Source organism: Cherax quadricarinatus, chromosome 75, assembly GCF_038502225.1.
Source record: "Cherax quadricarinatus isolate ZL_2023a chromosome 75, ASM3850222v1, whole genome shotgun sequence".
In the NCBI taxonomy this organism is placed as follows: Eukaryota; Metazoa; Arthropoda; class Malacostraca; order Decapoda; family Parastacidae; genus Cherax; species Cherax quadricarinatus.
This window is the reverse complement of record NC_091366.1, coordinates 19,974,773-19,994,121: the sequence shown is the minus strand read 5'-3', so window position 1 is coordinate 19,994,121 and position 19,349 is coordinate 19,974,773. Positions and strand designations below refer to the sequence as shown.

At 41.6% G+C, this 19,349-nt stretch overlaps 1 protein-coding gene across 2 annotated transcripts in view; it reads left to right on the top strand.

Moving 5' to 3' along the window:
- Window positions 1–19,349, top strand: part of LOC128691812 (zinc finger protein 850-like) — a 69,875-nt gene that overhangs the window by 17,457 nt on the left and 33,069 nt on the right. The window contains exon 1 of one of the 2 annotated variants that reach the window (XM_070101087.1): window positions 5,847–5,870. The exons of the other annotated variant lie outside the window; for it this stretch is intronic. The gene's annotated coding sequence lies outside the window, so the exon portion shown is untranslated. Of the gene's footprint in view, window positions 1–5,846; window positions 5,871–19,349 lie in introns of those variants that run through there. 2 annotated transcript variants of the gene reach the window in all.

Sequence of the window (19,349 nt, the reverse complement as noted above, 5' to 3'; positions counted from 1 at the left end):
ATTGATTCTATGTCGTTCTTAGGTTCTGCCACCTGATCTGAGTTCTCTTGTTCACTTTCTTCTAGGCTAATTTCTTCCCTTTGCTCGTTATAGTTTTCTCATCCTCCCTTCCCCTTTCTGCTATGTTATGTATCCCTGTTTCCTTATTTTCTGACTTGCTCTGTATGACGTTTTATACTCTTACTTTCACTCCTTGGTTTTCACCTCCATTTGCATTTTCCTCCTATTCTTTTTCCTTTTCCCCTGTTTTCCACTCTTTGTATAACTCTGGCAAGCTCCTTAGAAACTTCCTTACACTTTCTAGGTTTTCACTTTCAGTACCTCTCTTATTCTTAACCAGCTGTCCCTTTCACTGGGACAAATCTAGAAATTGCTTTCTTGTTTTTGGTCATTTGTCATGGTTGCATGAAGCTTTGTACTTGATATATTTGATGTTTTACCGCATATTTCACAATCCATGCCCCTCATGTTTCTCCCAAAGATTTTTTCACAAATACAACAGCCTTTATTCCTGGCCATGATTACTTTTAAACAGGTGTATGTGGTGGATGGTGTATTTATTATGTGCGGCTGGTGGTGGGGTGGCTGGTAGGTGGGGTGGGCTGGGCGGTGGGTATCCTTGGGTCTATGGAAAGAAGGTGAAGGTATGAGGAGGGGGGCCGAGGGGTGTGATTGTTGGAAGGGTGGTGTAGGATCCGGGAATGGAGTGGGGGCATGAGGCGGGGACTGGTGGGTGGGGTGCGGGTGGCACTTGCGCACTTGTTCTCATATAATTATACCATATTTATTTATTTACTTATTTATATATTAATTTGAACATGATACAGAGAAGTACAAAGGAATACAGTAGCTAAAGTGTAACATACCAAAGCCCCTTGTATGCAGAGCATTATGGGCAGGCTTAAAGTTAACTTATGATTAACTAGCAATGATATATTCAGTGGTAAAACATTATTGTAAACAGATAACAATTAAGCACAAATGAGTATTACAAAGACAGGTCATATGGTCATGTACTGTGTTGCTGTGCATTCAGTAGAATGGAGGATTCTGTTAGGTAATGTAATTAAAAAATAACAAAGTTTGATTGGGTCACAGGTTAAACATTTATTAGATACAATTATAAGAAACATTTATGAGATACAATCCATACCATGCGCGGGATTGAACCTGCGGTCAGAGAGTTCAATCCCGCCCGTGGTATGGTTTGTTTGCAATCATGTCATTATGATTTCATGAGTTATAAGATACAATTATTCAGTATTTATTTAGTTGTGGGTGAGTAAGTGATTTTTGAGAAGAGACTTGAATTTATAAACAGTGTTTCTTTTAAATTCACAGGTAACGAATTCCAGATTTTAGGGCCTTTTATGTGCATTGAGTTTTTGCATAGTGTGAGATGGACATGAGGAACATCAAAGAGTGATCTGTGCCTTGTGTTATGGTCATGTGTTCTGTTAAGGTTGGTAAGGTGATGTTTGAGGGGAGGGTTTATATCTGAGTTAAGTGTTCTATATATGTAGTAGGTGCAGTAATAAGTATGGACGTTTTGTATGGTGAGTTGGTTTAGAGCTTTGAATATTGGTGGAGTGTGCTGCCTGTAGTGGGAATTTTTTATCATTCTGACTGCAGCCTTTTGTTGGGTAATTAGTGGTCTGAGATGGTTTATTGTTGTAGAGCCCCATGCACAAATTCCATAGGTGAGACAGGGGTAAATAAGTGAGTGATATAGGGCCAGGAGGGCTGACTGCGGAACATAGTACCGTATCTTCGATAGTATGCCTACGGTCTTGGAATTTTTTTTGGAAATGTGTTGTATATGTGTTTGAAATTTGAGTCTATTATCAAGGTGGATTCCTAAGAATTTTTCCTCTGTGAGCTTTGTGATACATGATCCGTTGATCATTATGTTAAGAGGGACATCTGTAGCTCTGTTACCAAACTGAAGGAAGTAGGTTTTGTCAATGTTTAGAGTAGGTTTGTTAGTTCTCATCGAGGTAGATATTTTCTGTAATTCGGTAATCACAGTATTGGCTAGCATGACTGGGCTCGGGTGAGAGAAGACGTATGTAGTGTCATCTGAAAATAGTGTGGGTTTGAGTAGTTGCGATGCATTTGGTAGGTCATTTATATATATGAGAAAGAGAAGAGGGCCAAGGACACTTCCGTGTGGGACACCAACTGTAATTGGCTGTGCAGAAGAGTTTGCCCCATTTGTGTACACATATTGGCTTCTGTTGCTGAGGTATGACTTTACGTAGTTGAGGGAGTGCCCTCTTATACCATAGTGCGACAATTTTATATGGAGCAAGTCATGGTCAACTGTATCAAAAGATTTACGTAAGTCAATGAAGATCCCCAGTGGGACTTCTTTTTTCTCTTTTGCAGTGTATATATGTTCTAGCATGTGTATAATAGCATCATTAGTATTTTTATTAGGCCTGAACCCAAATTGACAAGGGTTGAGTATGTTGTGGGAGATGAGGTAGGAATAGATTCGCTTATGAATTAATTTTTTGAAGATTTTAGAGAGAAGGTGTAAGTTGGATATTGGCCTATAGTTATTCAAGTCTGTTTGGTCTCCTCCTTTATGGATCGGGGTGACCCTTGCTATTTTGAGAACTGTAGGGAAGGTAGAGAATTCAATGGATTTGTTAAAGAGTGTTGCAATGATTGGTGATACAGGTCCTCCATCACAAATCCTGCATCATTGGGACCTGTAGTGTGCTGGATTACTGAGTTTGCCGAATTACAGAGTGGTTAGGTTAGAATACACTTAATAAAATTAACCAACTTGACTTACACAGTTCATTGAATATCGGCAAAAATCGAACATCTCCGCTACTTTGAGCTCAATTTCAAGGTACTTTTCGTTATGAAAGCAGTCAAAATCATGTCTATCTCTGTTATATATCTTCCATTCTATCAAATGAGTAAAAAAATTGAGAATACAACCATAAAAACCTTACGAAAATATACTGCAAAGAGGCGGCAAATGGCTAAGAAGTGATCTCCCTTATTTATTGTCTGTCTCTTTTATTTTTTGTTGCATGTTAAGAAGCATCTTTCCATCATACATTGCCCAAGTTTCAATGAGATAGCCCAACAAACAAACGAGAAAAAAAAATATTTACCAAAAATCACATATGGCAAGCCCAAGCCAGGTACTGGAAATAAGTCACTTTGTCTGACTTTTCTGGGTTATCCCAGGTTTTCTATACATACACTGCTATGTATGATAATCTATGTAACTGGATTTGTGTATACCTGAATAAACTTATTTACTTCTAGTCTGTCAACTGAGTACAAGAAACCGCCCATTCACTTATTTCAACTACCCAATAAAGTGGTCAGAAATTGGCAATTTGGCTGATTTCACACAAATTTCAACAGATGCCAATTTCAAAATAGGATCCAGAATAAACAATGCAGACATTCCTCGCACTAAAATAAAATTTTCTCTGTTCATTAGTCATGTCTCCAGGCCCCTCTTATATTACTCTTGCTTACCATTTGGAATTTTTATTCACAAAAAATAGAAGATTTACTGTTAAGCAGACTGCTGCATTATTGTAATAATTGTATAAATTATGTCAATCCATTCTTGACTCCGTACTGGAATTTAGACTGGCAGGCGGACAGGTATTGGACGGTGACGTCATTTGTTTACTCTTGAGCTTCGCTAAAGAATAGAACATTTTCGCTACTGTGAGCGCAATTTCAAGGTACTTTTCATCATGAAAGCAATCAGAATCATATCTATTTCTGTAATATATCTTCCATTCTATCAAATGAGACCGAAAAAATGAGAATATAACCATAACAACCATACAAAAATATACCGCTAAGCTGCCGCTAATGGCTGAGAAGTGAACTCTGCTATTTATGGTCTGATTTCTTTCATTTTTGGTGTACGTGAAGAAGTATCTTTCTATCATATATTGCCCAAGTTTGAATAACCCAACAAACAACTGAGAAAATAATATAATAATAATAATAATAATATCTTTATTTACTACACATACATGTACAAGGTATACAGGCCTAGCTGACATCAGTGACATACTACTGTATAGAAAGGCACTTGTTATGCTGAGTATTTCAAGAAAATTATGTCAGTGTCCCAGGATAACACCCACGCTAGTCGGCTAACACCCAGGTACCCATTTATTGATGGGTAAACATAGACAACAGGTCATAAACCATACCCCCGGCCGGGATTGAACCCGCGGTTTGTTTGCAATCGTGTCATTAAGATTTCTTGAGTCATAGACAACAGGTGTAAAGAAACACGCCTAATGTTTCTACCCTGGCTGGGAATCGAATATTTACCAAAAATCATATATGGCTAACCCAAGCCAGGTACTAAAAATAAGCCACGTTGACTTTTTTGGGGTTATCCTAGGTTCTCTACACATATGCTGCTATGTGTGATAATCTATAGAGAGAAAATAACTTTTTTGTTTCATGTTTATGGTGGAGTACAAGTGTATATCATAGTTAGCCCTGTGCTATACTCCGTTTTCTCTAATATAAGTCTCCAAGACAGGGATAGGAGAATGGTATTTGTTTACCATATCCTCTTCATAACTCTGTCGAACTGCTCAGTGTTATGCCAAATATTATTCATTCTGGAGTATTTAACATGTTTTTTGTTATTTATATTGTTTCTTATGTCATATTAAATCAATTGTGATAGGCAAATAAGCTGTAGTGTTGATATTAGCGTAATAATAAGCATATTCTCCTGCTTCATGAGACTGAGCTCATGGCATCTGACAGTGGCTTCAAAGCCACCTTATCTTTAATGGATAATGTACTGTGTAGGTGCTTTACATAAGAGAAGCATTTCTTTTATTCATTGGAACCATGGCTAGGGCTAAAAGTAAGCAGGTTAAAACAATAAATGGAGGAAAAGAAATTGGAATGACTTATGCAGCAAGTAGTACCACCAAACAGTTCCAGCAGGTTGGTGTGGCGACCCTGGAAATTTGAAATTATGCTAGCCAAAATTAGTGCCGAATAACTGAAGGAACCGAATAACTGATTGCCGGATTTGTGATGGCGGACCTGTAGCACTTGTGACGCTTTTTTTGTATAGAAAGGGTGGTAAGATATTTAAATCTCCTGTCTTGTTTTTTAGTGTGTTGATAATAAGGGAGACTTCAGTAGGGTTAGTCGGAGCTAGGAACAGTTGTTCGGGTAATTGCAAGTATGGTAGTCATTGGGTGGGGTATCTGAGCTTGGGATTTTATTGGTAAGGTTTTTTCCTATAGTGGAGGAGAAATTATTGAGTCTGTTTGCTGTTTCAGTTGGTGGGAGTTTGGGTTCATCTGGTTTTCTTAATTCAATTTCACTATTCCGTGATATCTTTTTTGTTCCTAGAATTTCTGATAGGGTTTTCCAGGTCTTTTTCATATCACCTCTTAAGTTGGATAATCTGTTCTCATAATACAATTTTTTAGCCCTTCTTATCAGGCTGGTTATGATTGACAAGTAACATTTTGTTTGGTCTCTGGTTATGTGACCCATTCTGTACTGTTTTTCATATAGGTGTTTTGTATTTATGGATTTGAGGATGCTGGGTGTTAGCCATAGTTTGACACTACACTCGGGATTAAAAGGATTAACTCTTATCCATAAGTTTAGTTTACTATGTCACTGTCTATTTATATCCTTTTCTCATCGCTATAACACTTGTATGATCGCTTTCACTTCACTGTCACCTCTGACAATTTTTTTTTTCACAGGTGATGGTCGACCCCTGAATATATTCCGTATATTATGCACTATATTCACTACATTCCTTATGAGATGAGAAACAGACCATCGGTACAAAACACTACCCACTGTGGGGTAACACCTTACTAGTGAGTGTTATCCACTCAGGATAACACAAGGTAGTGTTATTCACCCTGGATAACCCAGGGTAGTGTTATACAGTGGACCCCCGCATAACGATGGCATCACATAGCGATTATTTTGCATACCGCTTACTTTAATTGCAAAAATTTTGCCTCACATACCGCTTAAAAACCCGCTTACCGATTTTCTTCCGAGACGCGCTCACATGTTCCGCCGGTGGCATTGTTTACCAGCCAGCCTCCGCGGTAACATCCAAGCATACAATCGGAATATTTCGTATTATTACAGTGTTTTCGGTGCTTTTTCTGGAAAATAAGTGACCATGGGCCCCAAGAAAGCTTCTAGTGCCAACCCTACAGCAATAAGAACATAAGAACATAAGAACGAAGGAACACTGCAGAAGGCAGGTTGTATAATAAACCCCAATCAACCATCGCTACTATTGGTGGTACAGCTGCTGCTGCTGCTGCACTGTCAGCTGCTGCTGCTGCTGCACTGTCAGCTGCTGCTGCTGCTGCACTGTCAGCTGCTGCTGCTGCTGTAGCACCGTTGTTGGTGTGGCTTATTGAGAATACCAAGAAACAATTAACCCCAGAGGATTTGCCACCCAGGATAACCCAAAAAAGTCAGTGTCATCGAAGACTGTCTAACTTATTTCCATTGGGGTCCTTAATCTTGTCTCCCAGGATGCAACCCACACAAGTCGACTAACACCCAGGTGAACAGGGAAAAATGCCTGGAACTAGTGCTCATATTGGTGAATTTAAAGCCAGCAAAGGTTGGTTTGAGAGATTTAAGAATCGTAGTGGCATACACAGTGTGATAAGGCCTGTTCTGGAAGAAAATGCCAAACAGGACCTACAGTACTCAGGAGGAAAAGGCATTCCCAGGACACAGTGTCTCATCAGTCATTGCTGCATCTTCAATAAAGGTAAGTGTCATTTATTCTTCATTTAGTAGACTAGTACATGCACAATATATACTGTGCATGTACTACTCTACTATTGTGCATGTATCCTTCTCTTTGTGTGTGGGAAAATGTATATTTCATGTGGTAAATTTTTTTTTTTCATACTTTTGGGTGTCTTGCACGGATTAATTTTATTTCCATTATTTCTTATGGGGAAAATTCATTCACATAACGATTATTTCGCATAACAATTACCCCTCTTGCATGGATTAAAATCGTTAACCGGGGGTCCACTGTACATCCAGGGTAACCTACAGTAGTGTGTGTTATCCACCCAGGACAACCCAGGATATTGTTATCCTCCCTGGATAACCTAGGGTAGTGTTATGCACCCAGGATAACCTAGGGTAAACAAACCATACCACCGGCGGGATCGAACCCACGGTCAGAGAGTCTCAAAACTCCAGACCGTCGCATTAACCACTGGACCAGCTAGCCACAATAAGATTCCTCCAACTAGGTATATTTCTACACTATAGGAAGGTTAGCATAGGCACCACTGTGACCACAAATGCAAGTTTTTACAGACAAATCTCCAGCTAGTGTGGCCGTGATGAACTCTAGCTCAAGTCCCTTCACTGCCGTCAACATGACTCACGAAATCGTAATGACACAATTGCAAACAAACCATACCACCAGCGGGATTGAACCCGCGGTCAGAGAGTCTCAAAACTCCAGACCGTCGCGTTAGCCACTGGACCAGCTAGCCACAATAAGATTCGTCCAACTAGGTATATTTCTACACCATAGGAAGGTTAGCATAGACACCACTGTGACCACAAATGCAAGTTTTTACAGACGAATCTCCAGCTAGCGTGGCCGTGACGAACTCTAGGTCACAGTGGTGCCTATGCTAACCTTCCTATGGTGTAGAAATATACCTAGTTGGATGAATCTTATTGTAGCTAGCTGGTCCAGTGGCTAACGCAATGGTCTGGAGTTTTGAGACTCTCTGACCGTGGGTTCAACCCCGCCCGTGGTATGGTTTGTTTGCAATCGTGTCATTAGGATTTCGTGAGTCATAACCTAGGGTAGTGAGTGTTATCCATCCAGCATAACCAGGGTAGTGTTATCCAACCATGATAAACCACAATAACCCAGGGCAACGTTATCCACCCAGGATAACCCAGGATAGTGTTATCTACCCACGATAAAGCAGAATAATGTTATCAACCCTGGCTAAACCACGAAAGTGTTATTCACCAAGGATAACACTGGGTAGTGATATCCACCCAGGGTAACCTAGGGAATGAGTTTTATCCACCCAGTATAACCCAGTGTAGTGTTATCCACCCAGGAGAGTTATCCACCTTGGATAGAGTTATCCACCCAGGATAACCCTGGGTAGTATTGTCCACCCATGATAACCTAGGGTAGTGAATGTTATCCACCCAGGATAACCCAGGGCAGTGTTATCCACCCAAGATTAAACAGAGTAGTGATATCTAACCAGGAAAACCAAGGGTACTATTATCCACTCAGGCTTGTGTTATCCACCCAGTGTATTGTTATCCACCCAGGATATCACACGGTAATGCTATACTCCCAGGATAACCCAGTGTAGTGTTATCCACCCTGGCTAACCAAGGATAGTGTTGTCAACCTAGGATAAAACAGGATAGTATTATCCAGCCTGGCTAACCCAGGATAGTTTTATTCACCCAGGATATCCCAGGATCATGCCATCCACTCTGGGTAACCTAAGATAGTGCTATCCACCCTGGCTAACCCAGGTTAGTGTTATCCACACAGGATAACCCAGGATAGTGTTATCCACCCTGGCTAACCCAGGATAGTGTTATCCACCCAGGATGACCCACATTAGTGTTATCCACCCTGGATAACCCTTGGTAGTGTTATCCACCCAGTATAACCTAGATTAGTGAGTCTTATCCTCCCAGGGTAACCCAGGGAAGTGTTATCCACCCATGGGAACCCAGGGTAGCATTATCCACATATGAAAACCTAGGGTAGCGAGTGTTATCCACCCAGGATGACTCAGGGTAGTGTTAACCACCCAGGGTAACCTAGGGAAGTGAGTGTCATCCACCCAGGATAACCCAGGGTGATGTTATCCACCCAGAATAACCCAGGATAGTGTTATCCACCCAGGATAGTGTTATCCACCCAGGATAGTGTTATCCACCAAGGAAAACCCAGGACAGTGTTATCTGCCCAGGATAACACAGGGTAGTGTTATCCACCCATGATTACCAAGGGTAGTAAGTATAATCCACCAAGGATAACCCATGATAGTGTTATTAACCCTGGATAATGCTGGGTTGTTTTATCCACCCAATGTAACCTAGTGTAGTGTTATGCACCCTGGATAACCCAGAGTAGTGTTATCCTCCCTGGATAACCTAGGATAGTGAGTGTGAAACACCCAGGAGAGTGTTATCCACCCAGGATAACTTAGGATAATGAGTTTTCCACCCAGGATAACCCAGGGTAGTGTTATCCATCCTGTATATACCAGGGTAGTATTATCCACCCAGGATAACCTAGGGTAATGAGTGTTATACTCCTAGGATAATCACTGATAGTGTTATCCACCCAGGGTAACCCAGGAAATGTTATCCACCCAGGAAAACCCAGGATAGTGTTGTCCACCATGGATAGTGTTTTCCATCCTGGCTAACCCAGGTTAATGTTATTCACCCTGGATAACCCTGGGTAGTGATATCCACCCAGGATAACCTAGGGTAGTGTTATGCACCCAGAATAACCCAGGGTAGTGTTATCCAACCAGAAAAACCCAGGGTAGTGTTATCCACCCAGGATAACCCAGGGAAACGTTATCCACTGAGGATAGAGTTATCCACCCAGGATAGTGTTATGCACCCTGGCTAACCCAGGATAGTGTTTTCCACCCAGGATAACCCAGGATAGTGTTATCCACCCAGGATAACACAAGGTAGTGTTATCCACCCAGGATAATCCAGGGTAGTGTTATCCAACCAGGATAACCTTGTGTAGTGTTATCCACCCAGGATAACCATGTGTAATGTTATCCACCCAAGATAGTGTTATCAACCCTGGATAACCCAGGGCTGTGTTATCTACCCAGGATAACCTAGGGTAGTGAGTGTTATCCACCTAGGATAACCCAGGACAATGTTACCCACCCAGGGTAGTGTTATCCTCTCAGGATTACCTACTGTAGTGAACGTTATCTACCAAGGAAAACCCAGGATAGTGTTTTCCACCCTGGATAACCCTGGGTAGTGTTATCCACCCAGTATAACCTAGGGTAGTTTTATCCACCCAGGATAACCCAGGGTAGTGTTATCCAACCAGGATAACCTAGGGTAGTGAGTGCAAAACACCCAGGGTAGTGTTATCCACCCAGGATAACTTAGGGTAGTGAGTTTTCCACCCAGGATAACCCAGGGTAGTGTTATCCATCCTGTATATACCAGGGTAGTATTATCTACCCAGGATAACCTAGGGTAATGAGTGTTATCCTCCCAGGATAATCGATGATAGTGTTATCCACCCAGGAAAACCCAGGATTTTGTTATACACCCTGGATAGTGTTTTCCATCCTGGCTAACCCAGGTTAATGTTATTCACCCTGGATAACCCTGGGTAGTGTTATCCACCCAGGATAACCTAGGGTAGTGAGTGTTATCCATTCTAGATAACTGAGGGTAGTTATATCCACCCAGGATATCCTAGGGTAGTGTTATGCAGCCAGAATAACCCAGGGTAGTGTTATCCAACCAGAAAAACCCAGGGTAGTGTTATCTACCCTGGATAACCCAGGGAAACATTATCCACTGAGGATAGAGTTATCCACCCAGGGTAGTGTTATACATCCTCGCTAACCCAGGATAGTGTTTTCCACCCAGGATAACCCAGGATAGTGTTATCCACCCAGGATAACAGGGTAGTGCTATCCACCGAGGATAATCCAGGGTAGTGTTATCCAACCAGTATAACCCCAGGTAATGTTATCCACCCAGGATAACCCAGGGTTTTGTTATCTACCCAGGATAACCTAGGGTAGTGGGTGTTATCCACCTAGGATAACACAGGACAGTGTTACCCACCCAGGGTAGTGTTACCCTCCCAGGATTACCTACTGTAATGAATGTTATCTACCCAGGAAAACCCAGGATAGTGTTTTCCACCCTGGATAACCCTGGGTAGTGTTATCTACCCAGTATAACCTAGGGTAGTGTTATCCACCCAGGATAACCCATGGCAGTGTTATCCACCCTGGATAACCCATGGTAGTGTTATCCACCCAGGATAACCTAGGGTAGTGAGTGTTATCCACCCAGGATAGCCCAGGATAATGTTATCCACCTTGGATAACTCAGGGTTGTGTTTTCCACCCTGGATAACCTAGGGTAGTGTCATCCACCCTGGAGAACCCAGTTCTGTGGAATTAAGTGACTCTGCGATATACAGGCCTATCCCCTCTTCTTCCAATTCACTCTGTCGCATCTGTATAGGTTCTAACCTGGGATCCATATTTCGTTGTCCATATGATCCTTCATGTGGGTCTCTGTGAAAGCCATGAATATTGCATTTGCCTCTGCAAGCAGTCCACGGATGAAAGGTATTTTGTTGTTCGTTGCTGGGTTTAGACCTTTTATATTTGCAAAGAAGAATGTTATCGGACTGGTTTTATTAGTGGTACTGGGGGGAACTTTTTTTTCTGGCACTAATATCTGTATTTGTTGGTTTGGTGTGGAGGCCATCGACAGTGGTTCCACTCCAGAAATGACTGGATTTGGTGTACGATTTCTGCCATTTCCTGCCAGTTGTTTTTCCTTCCTTCTCCCTCTTGAGTGGCTGTGGCTACCCAGGTTTTCCCATGGTCTGGTTCTTTTGTATCTTTTTGTCCCCTTTAGATGGTGTGCCTGGCAATTTAACTTATAGCGCTGTCTTTCCTTTACTGAAGAGGGACACATTTCAGGGTGAAAAAAATTACAGGAAGTGAGTTTGCATTTTCGTGTTGTAATATGGGCACGGCATTTTCTAGAGTGGTCATAATTGCACGTCCCATCTGTTTTTCCAGATTTCCCATGCCTGCAGATACCAAAGTGCATAATATGTGCACAGGTTTGGTTTCCGTTTGCCAAGGATTTTTGTGACTATTTCCTGTTGGTGCATGTTTTCCTGTCTCATTCCTATCCTCACTAGTACTAACAATGGAGCTCTCACCAGTTGTTTCTGGTAATATATCCTCACTATTACTAGTGGAGTCCCCATGTTTGCTATCTCCTGTGGTATTACTAGTTTGTAATATTGGTTTCATCTTGTCCTTGACTACACTTGTTTCCCCACTACAACTCCTGTCCCCCTTGAGGCAATTTATATGCATTCCCTCATGCGTACAGTTACTGTCTACCAGGACAGCACCTCCAGCCTCACTGTTACTGTCTACCAGGACAGCACTTCCAGTTTACATTTACTGTCTACCAGGACAGCACGTTACTGTCTACCAGGACAGCACTTCCAGCCCCACATTTACTGTCTACCAGGACAGCACCTCCAGCCTTACAGTTTCTGACTACCCGCACCCCACCTCCCAGTCCCCGCTTCGTGCCCCCACCCCATTCCCTGGATCCTACACCACCCTTCCAACAATCCCACCCCCCATCCCCCCTCCTTGTACCCTCGCCTTCTTTCCACAGACCCCTTTCTCCCAGCTTACCACCTCACTGCACTGCCCACTCCTCCTATTGTCCCTACCCTCTACCCAAGGATACCCACTGCCCAGCCCACCCACCCCACCTACCAGCCACCCAACCACCAGCCACACATAATAAATACACCATCCACCACATACACCTGTTTAACCCTTTGGGGGTTTCGGCCGTATTAGTACAGCTTACTCCCCAGAGTTTTTGATGTACTAGTATGCATAAATTCTAGTGCCCTCAAATCTAGTGAGAGAAAGCTGGTAGGCCTACATATGAAAGAATGGGTCTATGTGGTCAGTGTGCGCAGTATAAAAAAAAATTCTGCAGCACACAGTGCGTAATGAGAAAAAAAAACTTTGTGTTTTTGGAATAAAACAGCGACTTTGCACTGTATTTTCGTATAGTATTTATTGTTGTATTCTAGTTCGCTTGGTCTCATTTTATAGAATGGAAGATATATTACAGAAATTGAGATGATATGGACTGGTTTTACAATGAAAAATACCTTGAAATTGAGCTCAAAGTAGCAGAAATGTTCGATTTTTACCAAAGTTCAAAAGTAAACAAATCATGCCAAGCGTCCAATACACATCAACTGGTGAGTGTAATATTCTTTCACAAGTGTGCTGATATTATTTATACCATTTCTACACTAATGCAGTAGTCTGCATAACAGTAAATCTTCTATTTTTTGTAAGAATAAAAATTCAAAGTGGAAAGCCAAAGAAATATAAGAGGGGCCGGGGATGTGACTGACGAACAGAGAACTTGTTATTTTAGTGCCAGGAATGTCTTTTTTGTTTATTCTGGATCCTATTCGGAAATTGGCATCTTTTGAAATTTGTGTGAAATTGGTAAAATTGCTAAATTCTGACCACTTTGTTGGATAGTTGAAATCAGTAAATGGGTGGTTTGTTGTACTCATTCGATAGAAAAAACGAAATTCTAGCAAAATAGTTATGATTTTTGTCGACTAGTACATTGGAAGTGGCCAAAAATAGGGCTCAAAGTGGGCAAAATCGCCAATGCATAAACATTGTCGAAACCGCTAACTTCACGAGAGCATAATTCCGTAAGTTTTCCATCAAATTTCATACTTTTGGTGTCATTATAATCGGGAAAATATTCTCTATCTTTTCATAAGATTTTTTTTTTTTTTTTTTTGAAGTTTTGGCGACCCTGAGAACAAGTCTCTGAGAGGGCCTGGCGAGCCCCAAAGGGTTAAAAGTAATCATAGACAGGTATAAAGGCTGTTGTATATGTTAAAAAATCTTTGGGAGAAACATGAGGGGCATTGATTGTGAAATATGCAATAAAACATCACATATATCATGTACAAAGCTTCATGCAACCATGACAAATGACCAAAAACAAGAAAGCCATTTCTGGATTTGCCCCAGTGAAAGGGACAGCTGGTTAAGAATAAGAGAGGTACTGAAAAGTGAAAACCTAGAAAGCGTAAGTTTCTAAGGAGCTTGCCAGAGTTATACAAAGAGTGGAAAACAGGGGAAAAGGAACAAGAAAAAGAGGAAAATGCAAATAGAGGTGAAAGCCAAGGAGTGAAAGTAAGAGTAAGAGTAGAAAACGTCATACAGAGCAAGTCGGAAAATAAGGAAACAGGGATACATAACATAGCAGAAAGGGAAAGGGAGGATGAGAAAACTAGAGCAGGAACAAACGAAAACGAGCAAAGGGAAGAAATTAGCCTAGAAGAAAGTGAACAAGAGAACTCAGATCAGGTGGCAGAACCTAGGAACGACACAGAATCAATAAATATAGGTAGTCAGAACATTTGCAGTTACTATGCTAAAGGTATATGCCTATATGGCAGAGATTGTTGGAATAAACACACCAGAAAATGTGCGAACATGTTGAGGAAGGGAAAGTGTCGTTTCAACAAAGAGTGCAGGTACTTCCATCCAGTAATGTGTAAAGCTTCAATGCAGTCCAGAGAGTGTTATGACCTGAGCTGCCCAGACCATCATGTAAAAGGAATGTGGCACTACAGAGTTAGCAGAGAAAGTGAAATTGAACAGCATTCTTTTTTAGACAAAAAGACAAAAGATCAAAAAAAAGTTAGAGACAAACAGGGGGAATGGTACAGAGAGGACAGGTGGGCAGTAAAATGGGGCATACCAAATCAGGCATCAGTCCATCAAGGCCAAATAAGCAAACAAATGCGAAGCCAGTACTGGAACCCCAGAAGAAGATCAGATATATAGGGAGCGCATAGGAGATGGTACAGAAGAAGACAACGGGTTACTGAACTGCTTAAAAACACAAATATGCTACAACAGAGGAAAGATAGACTTAGCAGAGAGATCACTTAATTAGAGCAAAAACTTAGGATGTCATACCTCACAGAAGAAGTACAAAGGGAACAAAAGGCCATGCAGGACATTGCAAGAAACCCAAAATATTACTATTCCTATGCAAAATCCAAGCTAAGAACTACCTGTAGAATTGGACCACTACTGAGAGGAGACTTGTATACAGACAACGAACAGGAAATGAGTGAAATCTTAAAAGAACAGTATGAGTCGGTGTTTAGCAACCCACTAAATGACAGCAAGGTAGAAAATGCAGAAATATTGTTCACTCCAGAAGGCCACATAGACCAACTAACTGACATTAGTACAAATCACATAGATATCGAAAAAGAAATGGAAAACATGCCCACTCACTCAGCATCTGGACCAGATTCAAGAAATGCAAAGTACCACTAGCACAAGCCCTCAGTATTCTTTGGAGAAAGAGCTTAGATCTAGGTGAAATACTGGAGGCCTTAAAGAGTGCAGACATAGCTACTTTGCAGAAGGGAGGTAGTAGTGCACTAACTAAAAATTACAGACTGATAGCCCTAACCTCTCACATCATGAAAATCTTCGAAAGAGTGATGAGACGGCAGGTTACAAATTTCATGGAGCAGCACAACCAACATAAACCGAACCAGCATGGTTTTAGAGCAGGACAATCATGTCTGTCACAGCTGCTGAACCATTATGACAGAATTACTGAGACACTGGAAGATGTCCAAAACGCAGATGTAATTTACACAGATTTTGCGAAGGCGTTTGACAAATGCAATCATGGAGTGATAGCACACAAAATGAAGGCCATGGGCATTATGGGGAAGGTAGGCAGGTGGATTTTCGGTTCCCTAACACACAGAACACAAAAAGTAGTAGTGAACAGGGCAAGATCCAGCATCAGCGAGGTCAAAAGCTCAGTGCCCCAAGGCACTGGCACCCCTGCTGTTCCTCATCCTCATAGCAGACATAGACAAAAACATCAGGCACACTTTTATATCATCATTTGCAGATGACACTAAAATAAGCATGAAAGTCAGTATGGTAGAGGACACTGAAAAAGTACAGGAAGACATACACAGGGTTTTCCAGTGGGCAGTGGAAATCAACATGCGTTCGATGGTGATAAGTTCCAGCTGCTTAGGTATGGTAAGAATGAAGAACTCAAAAGGAGCACTATATACAAAACTCAAGAGGGTCACCAAATAGAACATAAGGAACACGTAAAAGTCCTAGGAATAATTATGTCAGCCGACCTTTCTTTTAAAGACCATAACAAGACAAAGATCATGACAGCCAGGAAAATGACTGGGTGGGTATTGAGAATTTTCAAAACAAGGGAAATAATGCCAATGGTGACACTCTTCAAATCGCTAGAGCTCCCTCACTTAGAATATTGCTCCATGCTGATGGCCCCGTTCAGGGCAGGAGAAATATCGGAGCTGGAACAAATACAGAGATCATTTACAGCTCACATTGAGCCAGTAAAGGACCTAAACTACTGGGAACGCCTGCAAGTTTTGAGCATTTTCTCATTGGAGCGGAGGAGAGAGAGGTACATGGTAATATATTCGTGGAAGGTACTTGAGGGCTTGGTCCCTAATCTGCACACTGCCATAGCAACATACTGGAGTGAGAGATATGGGAGGAAATTTAAAATAAACCCATTGAGGAGCAGTGATATGGTGGGGACAATAAAGGAACACTGTATCAACATCCGGGGTCCCAAACTTTTCAACATCTTACCAGAAGATATCATAAACACTGCTGGAACAAGCTTTGAAGCCTTCAAGAGGAAACTAGACAAGTATCTTCACCAGGTGCCAGATAAACCAGGCTGTGATGAATATATGGGGCAGCAGGCCTCCAGCAGCAACAGCCTGGTTGACCAGGCAAGCACCAGATTAGCCTGGCCCATGGCTGGGCTCAGAGAGTAGATATACTCTCAAAATTCTTCAAATGTATATCAAAGGTAAGGTATGGCCAGCACCTCCAGTGAAACAGTTACTGTCAGCCAGAACAGCATCCACACCAAGGGCGATACTGTTGAGCCCAGACTTGTTTTTACCTATCTGTTAAAGAATGCTTTGAGGTTTTCTATGAAGGCTGCTTTGATGTTTTCCTCTTTTAATAACATTGTGATTTTAGTCCACAGATTGATCTCATTTGGGCATACCCAAAAACACTTCCCTGATTTAATACTGCTTGTAGATAATTCTTGGGTATCTGCACAAGGGGCGTGACACCAATTTTCACAAAAGTGGCATGTAATCCATGTGGAAGCCTGTTTGTTTGATTTACTGCAGACTACACAGAATTTCATAATGTGATTTCAATGGTTGATTACTATAATTCTACAAGTAATCCCTTGAATATTCTACTAATAACCTCCTTAAAGTGAAGATCTGGCTATTTGTATTTCTATTTCTAACTGTACTTGTATATTAGTATTAGGACAAGCTTATCGCCCTACGTTTCTGCTTTATAGTTGTTGTTTGTGTTTGATAAGGGCACCTAAAACCCCATCTGTTTATAGTCTGCTTTATTGTCCATTGATACGTATACGTGGTCAGTCGTCACGTGAGGTCACAGACCCTGAGCTGCTTTGGGGATTAGCGTGGACAGTTACAAAGCATGGCTTGCTTCTGCAGTGTTTTAAAAATTGAGGTTGGAGAGTTGAAGGAGGAGGTCTTGCTTCTCCAGGAGGAGATTAGGAGGCTGAAGGTCCACCTCAATGGGTCTGGGAGAGAGTGTGAGGTGGCTGGAGTTGTGGGGAATGAGGCTTCTAGCAGTGAGGTGCAGTCTGTCTCTCGCTGTGAGGAGGCTGTAGGTGGGGAGGTAGCAACGGCTACCAGCAGTGAGGTGCAGTCCAGCACCTGCTACAAGTGGCGAGTGGTTCACAGTAATGGGAGGCGCATCAGAGTAAGGAAAGTTAAGAGTGAAGATCTGAAGGTAGGAAATCACTTCTCTGTTCTTCAGGATGAATGTACTTCAGTGGCCAGTGAAGGTAAGTGGTCCCAGATTTTTTTAATACTGCACACATTGAGTGTTAACCCTTTCAGGGTCCTGAGGAAAAAATTCATGGGGTGCCCCAGTGTCCAAGAAATTTTGAAAAAAAAGAAAAAAAAAATTCTTACAGAATTAAACATAATATTTTTGTGAAGGTAATAAAACAAAAAAAAATTCTGATCAATATGTACTGAGATATAGAGGCAGGAAGTTGAGCCAAAATGACTGGGTGGTGGCAACATCAGCTACTTCCACAAAATCGCATTTCTATATTTTATGTTTTTTATACTTTTTTTTTCTTTTCTTTTCTAATTTTTTTACTTTTTCTAGTAACATTTGTGGCCTGTGAAACCAATACTGTATATGCACCTACCATCCGACTTACGACCTGCTCGATATATAACCACTAGATTTACGACCATGTTTTGTATGCTAAATCTCTGGGAAACAAACAGCTCTTTGTTTTGTACACAGTCTTTATCAAGAAGAACATAAGAACGAAGGAACACTGCAGAAGGCCTACTGGCCCATGTGAGGCAGGTCCAAGTCTCCTACCGGCTTAAGCCAATGCACCCAACCTAGTCAGGTCAGGTCACATTGACTTAAGGGAGGAACACGGCAACCGACCTGGTAGCACAAGCTATCAGGTCCAACTCACACCCACCCACATCCACTCATGTATTTAACCAACCTATTTTTAAAGCTACACAACGTTCTGGCCTCTATAACTGTACTTGGGAGTTTGTTCCACTCATCCACAACTCTATTACCAAACCAGTACTTTCCTATATCCTTCCTGAATCTGAATTTTTCCAACTTAAAACCATTGCTGCGAGTCCTGTCTAGGCTAGATATTTTCAGCACACTATTTACATCCCCTTTATTTATTCCTGTCTTCCATTTATACACCTCAATCATATCCCCCCTAATTCTATGTCTTTCTAGAGAGTGCAGATTCAGGGCCCTTAGTCTATCCTCATAGGGAAGGTTTCTGATACATGGGATCAACTTTGTCATCCTCCTTTGTACATTTTCCAGAGCATTTATATCCATTCTGTAATACGGTGACCAAAACTGTGCAGCATAATCTAAATGAGGCCTAACCAAGGATGTATAGAGTTGAAGAACAACCTGAGGACTCCTATTATTTATGCTTCTTGATGAAGCCAAGGATTCTATTAGCTTTATTGTGAACACTTATGCACTGTTGTCTTGGTTTCAGATTACTGCTAACCAGAACCCCTAAATCTTTTTCGCAATCCATAATATTAAGATCTACATTATTTAGTTTATATGTGGCATGGTTATTGTCCTGTCCAACATTTAGAACTTTGCATTTGTCTATATTAAACTGCATCTGCCACTTCTCCGGCCACTGCATCAGTCTATTCAAATCTTCCTGGAGTGCTCGAATGTCCTCGTCAGAATGAATTCGACGGCCTATTTTGGTGTCATCGGCAAACTTGCCGATGTCGCTCTTTATGCCCTCATCTATGTCGTTTATGTAGATTGTGAACAGCAGGGGGCCCAACACTG